Source organism: Mus pahari, chromosome 4, assembly GCF_900095145.1.
Source record: "Mus pahari chromosome 4, PAHARI_EIJ_v1.1, whole genome shotgun sequence".
Classification (NCBI taxonomy): Eukaryota; Metazoa; Chordata; class Mammalia; order Rodentia; family Muridae; genus Mus; species Mus pahari.
Genome location: NC_034593.1, coordinates 139428891 through 139439548, shown reverse-complemented (window position 1 = coordinate 139439548; position 10658 = coordinate 139428891). Strand labels below are relative to the sequence as shown.

The following is a 10658-nucleotide window of genomic DNA, read 5'->3' as shown; positions in this document are numbered from 1 at the left end:
CAGAACGTTCAAAGTCATGGCCAGAGTCTCACACGTGCTGAGCGAGTGCTATGCCAGTGCACGCTTTGCAAGGCCCTAGCTGTTTGCTCAGCCTCACTATGAAGCCCAGCCTGGCCTGGAACTCATTATGTGGACAAAACTTTAGATGTCTGGCTGCCCCGTCTCTAGTTCATGTGCCCCATACCCAGCATCCCTTAGTGTTTGTTTGATGTTGGTTTTGAAATTTTATTTTAATTGTGTCATTCTCCCCTTTCTTCCCAGCAGACCCTCCCAATGCCCTTCGCCACGCCTTCAGATTTATGGCCTCTTTTTAAATCAATTGATATTACATGCATATATGTATTTGTATATTCATGTATATGTTCCTAAATATAACCCGTTGAGCCCATATGTTACTTGTATGTATGTTTTCTGGGTTAACCGTACACTGCCGCTCTCTTCAGACATACTAGAAGAGGGCACTGGATCCCATTACAGATGGTTGTGAGTCACCATGTGATTGCTGGGAATTGAACTCAGAACCTCTAGAAGAGCAGTCAGTCAATGCTCTTAACCTCTGAGCCACCTCTCCAGCGCCTGCAACCCTTACTTAAAGGTGAAAAATGCCTAGAAATACAAGAAGCAATGACTGGAGGCTCATCCCTTGCTTTGTGTTTGTACCCGCTATATTACAGTTGTACTCTAAGTCTTGATGGCTAAGCCTTATAAGCTATTTGCCTTGATCGGTCATTCCAAAGCTTTAACATTGCTTCTGTGTGAATTGTTGTGATGTTTGTCTAATTTGAAAGAAGGCTGAAGGTACAGCTCAGTGGTCGAGCACTCACTCAGTACATGTGAGGTCCAGGGTTTGAATACTAGGACCGTAAAATACAACCAAAACAGGTTGGGAACAGACATATATATATGCAAATCTTGAGTTTCTAGTAATCCCAGATTTAGATTTCAAAACTTACCCTATCTCAATCTCCACCAATGGCTGGCTGCTACAAGTATTCCCCACCAGAAGTTTCCACGGTTTGAAGGTCAGAAACCTGTCTCTGTAGCTGGCAGGCAGCCTGTTCACTAAAGCCTGCTAGTTCTATCTGGGAACAAGCTAAGCAGCCCCACCCCCTTTCCGACAGCAACCGCCATGGCCTTTCATCTTGGTTCTGCAGAGCCCTCTTGCTCTGTCTCCTGCCTCCTCCCTCACTGCGTTTGTCTCCGTGCAACACTTGAGCTAAGTCAAAGGAACTACTATCAGGACATACCATGCCACTACTCTGCCCAAGGTCCCCTAGTGGCTCCCTGTCTTAGAGTGGAATCAGAATCCATACGTGCTCACCAGAGCTTCGGTATGTCGGCTCCTGCCCACCTTGCTGCTGTTATTCTACCAGTCATGTCTTAGGCTCCACCCACACGAGCCTCCTTATTTTCCTAGCACTTGTTAGATAGGATCCTTCTATGGAGCAGTTCTTTCCCAGATATTCACATCTTAAATTCTTTTTTTTAAAACTTTTTCCAATTTTTTATTAGGTATTTTCTTCATTTACATTTCAAATGCTATCCCCAAAGCCCCCTATACCCTCCTCCCACCCACTCCCACTTCTTGACCCTGGCCTTCCCCTGTGCTGGGTCATATAAAGTTTACAAGACCAAGGGGCCTCTCTTCCCAACGATGGCCAACCAGGCCATCTTCTGCTACATATGCAGCTAGAGACACGAGCTCTGGGGGTACTGGTTAGTTCATATTGTCGTTCCTCCTCTAGGGTTGCAGACCCCTTCAGCTCCTTGGGTACTTTCTCTAGCTCCTCCATTGGGGGCCCTGTGTTCCATCCAATAGCTGACTGTGAGCATCCACTTCTGTATTTGCCAGGCACTGGCATAGCCTCCCAAGAGACAGCTATATCAGGGTCCTTTCAGCAAGATCTTGCTGGCATATGCAATAGTGTCTGCGTTTGGTGGCTGATTATGGGTTGGATCCCTGGGTGAGGCAGTCTCTGGATGGTCCATCCTTTTGTCTCAGCTCCAAACTTTGTCTCTGTAACTCCTTCCATGGGTATTTTGTTCCCAATTCTAAGAAGGAAAGAAGTATCCATACTTTGATCTTCTTTCTTCTTGAGTTCCATGTGTTTTGCAAATTGTATCTTGGGTATTCTAAGTTTCTGGGCTAATATCCACTTATCAGTGAGTGCATATCATGTGAGCTCTCTGCCTCCTGTGTTGTTGATAGGGCTCTTTTCATTCATGTAAACTGTGTGTGGGCCTCAGTCCTCTGTGGTGATAAACCGAAATAAAACCTTTAAGCCCTTTCTGGGGGAGGGGGGGCAGCTGCTAGGGCTGAGGAGAGAGTTCAGTCAGAAAAGTGCTTGCCTTGCAATCATGAGGACCCAAGATCAGCACTCATTACCTACGTGTACAGATGTCACACGTGCCACACATGTCACACATGTCACACATGTCAGTGCTCGTTGCCTACATGTACAGATGTCAGGCATGGCAGTGCTCGCTAGGGGAGGAGGAAGCAGAACAACCCTATAGCTGGCTGCTCAGCCGGACTAACTGAGCTCCAAGCCAGTCAGAAACTCAAGAAGGTGGGTGGTCTTCCTAAGCAAACACCTGAAGTGTTCTCTGCCCTCCACATGCACACATGTGCATCCACACACATTTCAATACATACATGCATGCACACCACACATGTGCAAAACAAAGAAGCGCTGGCATCTACAGTGGTCATTAGTGGCCCCTCCTACACCATGCCTTCCTGTCTCTGTATGTGATCTCTCCCACAAATCTGTGCTAACGTGTGCCACCTGAACCAATGTCCACATCACACTCGAGCTGATCCCACCACCACATTCTAGAATAATGAGTGAAGTAAGCCACAAGTAACTGTTACATGGCCTCAGGTGATTTGTTACAGTAAGAGAATCACTGATATGCTGCCTCCTATTCCTTGGGGCTCTCGAAGGAGACTGGCCACTCTGGGCATCTTGAGACACAGCCTAATTCCCAGGTGCACTTCTGTCCTCCTTCCTCGGGAGTCTGTGTTCCTTGAGAGCAGGAGTGCTGTCACTGCTGTGGGATGTGTGTGACTGGTCATGTTGAATGGGTGATGGAATACTGGGAACAGGCAGCCTTTCTGCGCTCTGTGTCACAGTCATTCTTTCTACAGCTGGAAGACTCTCACAAAGGATGGGACAACGGCTTTATTCAGCTCAGTCCCAGGTCACAGTCCATCACTGTGGGTTAGTCATAGTTACATTCACTGTCAAAAGCAGAGAAAGATAGGGGGCCAGATGTGGTGACTCAGCATTAATCACGGCCAAGGCCAGCCTGGACTACATATCCAGCTCCAGGCCAGATAAGGTGCCATAGCGAGTCCCTGTCTTTAAAGAAAAGGCAGAGTGAGTGAATGCACGTGTGTTTATCCATGGCCTCCTCCTCTTCCACACAGTGCAGGACTCAGAGCCAGGACAGAACAAAGTCCACCTGAAGGTACATCTTGCCACCTAATGTAACCCAATTAAGAGACAGGTGGACTATATCTACACAGTCCCTCATTGAGACTCTTCCCAGGTGATTTGAGAGTGGCAGGTTCTCAACTTCCTAGTGCTGTGATCTTTTAATACAGTTCCTCATGTTGTGACTCCCCAAAATAAAATATTTTCGTTGCTGTCTCATAACTGCAGTTTTGCCACTGTGATGAATTATAATGTAAATGTGTTGATTGTCTTATGTGACCCACAGAGTGAGAACGTTCTAACATGTTCCGCTGGCAATTACACTACCTGAGGCACAGAGGGATACTCTCGGGGTTTATGGAGAAAATGGACAGTTTTGCAAAATCTGATGAGGCTATTGGGTAGAAATACAAATCTCATCCTTTAAAAATCAGAATAAAGAGCTGGAAAGATGGCTCAGTAGTTAAGAGCACTGATTGTTCTTCCAAAGGTCCTGAGATTAATTCCCAGCAACCATAGCACATGATGGCTCACAACCATCTGTAATGAGATCCGATGCCCTCTTCTGGTGTGTCTGAAGGCAGCTACAGTGCACTCATAAAATAATAAATTAATAAACCTTTAAAAAAGTGGGCCTAGTGAGGAGCTACCCCCAGAAGGGATTAATTTAGCTCCATGGGTCTCCAGATAGTTTTTTTTTTTTTTAAATCAGAATAAAGATACAATTATAAGTGCACAGTGAGGAAAAGACACCGGAGCATTGCAGTAGACATGGACAGTGCTGGGAGAAGCTTCCAGGAGAGGCACGTTCAAATGGAGGGCTAAAGGGATCCTCAAGTTAGGCCAGGAGACGGGAAAGGGTCTTATAGGGAGCTTGTATGAGGCTGTGGACATTCCCATGAATGGAACAGGTGAAGGTCTTGAAGGGTGGAAGGGACAAGCCGGCCTCCAGACCTCCTATTGACATTTCCCTCCTGGTAATATGAGAGCTGGGATGGCAAACCGCTATATTCCAGGGCAAAAAAAAAAAAAAAAAAAAAAAAAAAAACGCTAAATCACCTGAGCTTTGGTCTGTCTGCTGCTGGAATCAGAAGTGGTTTCCTTTGTCCCTGGGTCACCTACCTCGAAGCCTCTCATTTTTCTTTGGGGATTTCCGAGAGATGGCCTATTGAAGCCCAGGCTGTCCTCAGACTCTCTATAGTGAAGACTAGCTTTGGGATTCTGCTCGTGCCTTCCCCTCCTAAGTGCTGGGGTCCGCGCCCCCTTCCCCCTTCCCCTGCCCCCTCCACCCACCCCCATCCCGCACTGGCTAACTTCACTAATGCTGTTTTTGTTGTGTGGTACTGGGGGGTGACCCCGGGCCTTGTTTTGTGACACAAACATGCTACTCACAGAGCTATGCGCTCCTCAGTTTGGTTTGTTGCTTTTGATGGAGTGAAGTGGGGCCTCTCTTTATCCAAACAGGCCTCAGCTGGGCTTGCCTCTCACACTCAAGTGTAGTTTTCGTGGCAGGCTTGTGCCTAACACTCACGTCATGCTTTTAGATGATGTAAGAGCGCAGATTTGTATTGCCTTCGGCTAAGGAAAGGTGAGCCGTTGAGTTAAGAGCAGACTTATCCCGCTACCTTGAGCGTCTTTTCCAGTCACCTCTCCTCGAGGTTAAAGAGGAGGACAGACAGACGCAGCGTTTTCACACTGTCGCCCCACTCCTTCCGAAGGAAAGGGAAGCTGGCCAGAAGTCAGTGAGTTTTATGGGCTACTAGGGCAGGTAGAGAATCTGAGGGAAGCGGGCCGGCAGGTTGCCAGGAGGAGCCTGCGGTGGCAGCCAGCGCCCCTCTTCTTTCTGGGTGACTCTCCACCCTCTGCTGCGCGGCGGTGGGGGTGGGGACTGGCCTGGTCCGGGAACAGCTGCAGCGGGCGCTGGGCCCGTCTGGAATGCGGGAGCCGCTGCACCAGGACTTTTATGGAAACTTGCTGCTGGCGCGCGGCGGCCAGCGGGCTCGGGCGGCGGGAGCGGCGGGGGCAGCGCGCAGAGCCCGACACGCAGCGCGGAGCGGGAGGAGCGGCGCCCCGGCGGCGGCAGGCGGGTAGGAGGGCTGGGCTGGGCTGGGCTGGGCGGACGCGGCGGGGCTCCGGGCCCGCGGGGTAGCCTGCGCTCGGCCGGACCGGCCTGGGCTGCGGGGGTTGGGGGGTCCCTAGCCGGGCCAGGGCGCTTCTGCTCCACCTGCATCTGGGCGGCTGAGTTTGGGGGAGAGTGTTTCCAGGGAGCCAAATGTGCGTACGCTCTCCGCCGGGGACCCCTAGGGTCCGAGCGGGCGAGTTCCCTGTGGCACCCAACACGTGCCCACTGCGGGCTCCGCCGGCAGTGGCTGCGATTTTTAAAGAAATTGCGGATGGGTCCTCGTGGAAGCGGGGAAATGAGGGATTTATTAGGCTGCCATGCCCGGCCTCCAAATTGCTCCCCAATGCCAAGACAGGGATATGCTTGGAGGTTGAGCAGCTAGCTCTAAAAGTCGGAGTAAAGGCATCGTATGTGAGATGTTCAAATGTAATGTACACATATATATGTTTATATACACATCCATATATACATACATACAGGCGTCTCTCTCTCTCTCTCTCTCTCTCTCTGTGTGTGTGTGTGTGTGTGTGTGTGTGTGTGTGTGTGTGTCTGAATGAAGAACGAGCAAATTGAGAGATTAGGTGATCGCTCAGTGGCTTGAGATAAGCGTTTTATTTTTAAGGCCACAATGTGGACAAGGAGTTGAGCGTAGATAACGTGGTAAAAATAGCATATGGCATGCCCTCACAAAGTGACTACCCTTGGAAAATGACAGACAGGCAGAGAAAAGAAGCCCCACGAAGAAATCACCTTTCTGACTGGAGCGTCATTCATCAGCCAACTTTTTTGTTAAGAAGCCGCGGCCCATTGCACGAGTCTCAGGAGAAGTGTGTTCCTGGTATTGTGAAACGAAGTTTTTAAACCGTCTTGGTCACACAATATTGTGTGAACTACAAAAAAAATTCCCCCAATATTATTCATTTATATGTTGAACTGCCGCTGTAAGAAAATCCAAATTGCATGTTTCTGGTTTTTTGTTTTGTTTGTTTTGCGTTTGGGTGTGTTTGTATGGGGAAAGTGCATAATTAACTGAAGGAAAGTCTTTTGTTTGTGCGTGGGGGCGGAGGTGGCAGTATAAACAGACTCCATGCTGTGTAGTTGGTGCTTGCTAGGCAAGCTCTTACCACTAAGTTCTTTCCTATCCATTTTACTAGGTTCTCCAGGCTAGCCTTGAACTCACTTGGTACTACAGGCAGGCAGGTCTGTGACCGCCCTGTACCAGCCTCCAGAGCAGTTGGAATTACATGCCAGCGCCCTGAGGCCCAGCGCGACACTGTCCTTCCTTTGCCTGATGCTTCTGACGAGTGGTTTAAGGAGAGCCGTGTACCGTGTACGATTTTGTATTTAACCTGCAGCATTTGACTTGGAGAGCACAATGCAAAAATGTGACACAATTATTTTAAATCTACTTTTCCTTCTTGCAGCTTTTGATGCAATTCAGTTTTAAAAGATTTCCAGAGATGCAGAGGAGCAATTTCTCCTGCTTACCTTAAAATGGAATCTGTGCTATTTTAGAAATTTTGACATGTAAGGCTGATCATTGTCAAAATGTATGTCATTGTGAGAAGGCTATATTTAGCATCAGGCAAGGAATGTATTATCTGGGTTTCGGAGAGTACTTTGCCCTGAAATCTCGCTTGAAGCTTTAGATCGGGGCTTCATTTGTGAAAGGCATGGCAACTGTGTGTGTACATGGTAGAGAGTTCGAGGTCAGCCTGGTCTACATAGCTAGTTTCAGGATAGACCATGTACATAATAGAGACATAATAGAGACTTGGTTTGCTTAGAAGGCAAGTGCTTGAAATGACAGGCTTCATTTGTGGGGAGAAAGCTCTACTATCCTGAAAACCCCAACAGAATAAAAAGCATTTAAAAACTCTATCAGTTATACATGCCTGCGAGAATGAAGACAGTGACAGTCAAACCGTAGACACGTGGGGTCAAAGCCCGAGTTTACAGAAGTCTCTGGGTGTCTTCCCTATGGAGCCAAAGCATCTTGGTTTCTTTTATCAGAGGAAAATAACATCACCCACTAACAAGCACGTGTTTCTCTTCTTACTTGACCAATCTGGTCCATATCACTTGTGTACTTTCTGTTCTGGTCTTTCTTCTGTTTCTATAATTGCATTTGAAGTTGTTACTTTTTTAATTTAAATATTCAGTGTAGTGTGGCTTATTTTATGGTAGGGTATTTTTTTATTTTTGTGTACATTTTGACTCCATATATGTGTGTGCACTGTGTGCCTACAGTATTCATACAGTCCAGGAGAGGGAGTCAAAACCTCTGAAACTGATCCTGTACAAAAGCTGTAAAGTGCTCTTGGCTGCTGAGCCATAGCTGTAGCCCTTCAGTATACATCTTAGTAGTGGTGTTACTGTTGGCATGGAGGTCAGTGCCTTGTACATCCATGTCTTGTTACCTGGTCGGTGCCTGTGGCAGTGTGCTTTCTACACTCTAGAATGGGTGGATTTAAACTAGGAAATGTTCCTTATATATCATGATCTGTATCATAAAATTAACACACACACACACACACACACATACACACACTTGAAAGTAACGAGGGAAGCTGGGTGTAGTGGCATATTTGATCCCAGCACTAAAGAGGCAGAAGCAGGAACTCTTGAGTTCGAGGTCAGCCTGGTCTACATAGTAATTCCAGAACAGCCAGAGAGACATAATAGATATTACCTCAAAAACAAAACAAACAACAAAAACTCCTTCTTAAGTAGTGTTATGGGAGTGGGAGGAGGAAGTCACCATAAATGGACTGACGTGTGTCAGCTTGTTGCCAGGAGAAGGAAGACAGCCATGAACTGATAATTAAAATAAATGAAATGATTGTAACTGTGAAACTTAGACAGCATGGGAAGAGCTTTTTAAGAGAAAGCACTTCCAGAATCTCTTGTCCTTGTCCTACTTATTTTTAGGAGTGATTCTTGTGGCTCTAGAGCTTGCCCATTGTCTCAGCTTTGTCACAGCATCTGAGAGGAAAGCCTAGATTAGATCGGCCTGTGGCAATGTCTGTAGGTAATTATCTTATTATTGATACAGGAGGGCCCAGCCCACTGTAGGCAGCAACATCCCTAGGCAGGTGGTCCTGGGCTCTATAGAATGCTAGTGAAGCATAAGCCCTCCCTGAGGGTCTGTGACCTGGCTGGGTAAGGCAAATCAATATCTTCACTCCCAAGTTCCTTTCAGTCAGACTGTGTTTCATCACAACAACAGAGTGAAACTAGAATAGCCATGAAAAGGAACTAGTTCTTATCCTACCTCCCTATATCCCCACTGGCTTTTTAGCCAGAATTCCAGGTTTCCCCATCCCAACTATGGTCCTCAGACTGTCTGTCTTCCATTTTAGATGGGCAAGGAAGCCCAGACCTCCCCAGCAGTTAGCACAGATCCTGAATTCCCGATGCTGACGCCTTCCTGGCTTGCTTTTGTGATGGCTTGTGGAGTATGATGACCCTCCCCACTTTACTTCCTGCTAGTTCAAGGCTGCTCTTGAACTAGTCCCCAGTTTTCATTTAGGCTGATAGTGGATCCCACTGCAGTGCTTTCTTGGCCACTGTCTCCGTGCTCAGGAGCTTGCCCTGTGTCCTGGCTGGTTCATGAAACTCTAACAGCACTGATGAGCACAGCAGGTTTACTTAACAAGGCTCCAGTGTGATAAATATACTTTGAAAGGGATTGCCGCCATGTAAAGGAATAATGGTATAACAGTTACTACAGGAGGATGTCAAAGTAGGCTGCAACTTAAGTTTGCTGGGGGTTGAACATCTATTTCATAATATGCCCTAATTTGCATTAGCTGTAAACTCAATGGCCTGGAGTCACCTGGAAAGAGTCTCAGGTGATCTTTATCAGGTTGGTCTGTGGCTTTGTCTGTGTGGGATTGACTTAACTGGCCTAGGAGGACACAGGTGGTCCTGGGCTGCATAAGTAAGCTGGCTAGGGACAAGGGAGAAGCAGAGATGGGGCAGTGCGCGCGTGCAGCCTTTCTTTACGGCTCCCACTCCCGCCCTGCTTGTGCTCCTGCGCTGCTTCAGTGGCTGTACGCAGATGTGAGCCTAATCGACTCTCTTCCTGCCCACCTTGTTTTGGTCAGGGTTTTATTGCAGCAACAGAAGGACACCAGAACGGCGAGACCCAGTTTCCTGCTTTTGAGCTGTGGTGAAGTATCTGACAGATTTTATAATGTAGTTTTGTTTTCCTTTTTCTTTTACCAAAATATGGCCTTAGCTGTATAGTCCTAGTTTGCCTTCAATCTGTGGTTCCTGCCTCATGCTTCTGAGGGTTGATCTAGATGTGCACCATCCTACCTGTTAGTAATTTTCATGTAAGTTTTTCTTTTCACTTCTTTTGATGCAGGGTCTTGTGTAGCCTGGAGCTCACAGCAGTCTTCTCAGCATCCCCAGTGCTGCAGTGACAGCTTTGCTCTCCCTATAGCTGACTATGGTTTTATACAAGTGAAAATTGATAAACATTTATTCTTAAACTTTATGTAGTTCAAAACAAATTCATTGTTTCTTTCAAAGACTAAGGTTTTAACATTTAACACTTATTTAACATTTATTTACATACTTAGACTTTTCATTTAAAAGTTTCGACAAAGCTATTCATGGCAGTAAACTCTTGTGATCTCACACTGGGGAGGATGAAGCAGGAGGATTGTAAATTATGTACCAGGACAGGCCTAATCTACAAAGAGACTTTGACCAGCCAGTGCTACAAAGTGAGACTTTAAAAAAAAAAAGAAAAAAGTGGGGTGGGGGTGGGAGGAGAAATCAGAGGCAGCCAGCCCTTATCTCTGAGTGAGACCCTCATCCCTGCGTCTGTGCATCCAAGGGAGGCAGAGAGATGGACAGCCAGCCCTTATCCCTGAGTGAGACCCTCATCCCTGTGTCTGTGCATCCAAGGGAGGCAGGGAGGCAGGGAGGCAGGGAGGCAGGGAGGCAGGGAGGCAGGGAGCCAGGGAGGCAGGGAGCCAGGGAGCCAGGGAGCCAGGGAGCCAGGCAGGGAGCCAGGGAGGCAGGCAGGGAGGCAGGCAGGCAGGCAGGCAGGCAGGGAGGCAGGGAGGCAGGCAGGCAGGCAG

At 47.6% G+C, this 10658-nt stretch overlaps 1 protein-coding gene across 4 annotated transcripts in view; it reads left to right on the top strand.

Moving 5' to 3' along the window:
- The first annotated feature begins 5450 nt into the window (after nt 1-5450).
- Nexn (nexilin F-actin binding protein) overlaps nt 5451-10658 on the top strand; it is a 31855-nt gene continuing 26647 nt past the window's right edge. The window contains exon 1 of one of the 4 annotated variants that reach the window (XM_021196125.2): nt 5451-5527. The gene's annotated coding sequence lies outside the window, so the exon portion shown is untranslated. Of the gene's footprint in view, nt 5528-6182; nt 6504-10658 lie in introns of those variants that run through there. The other 3 variants (XM_029537902.1, XM_029537901.1, XM_029537900.1) reach the window with 3 other exon arrangements.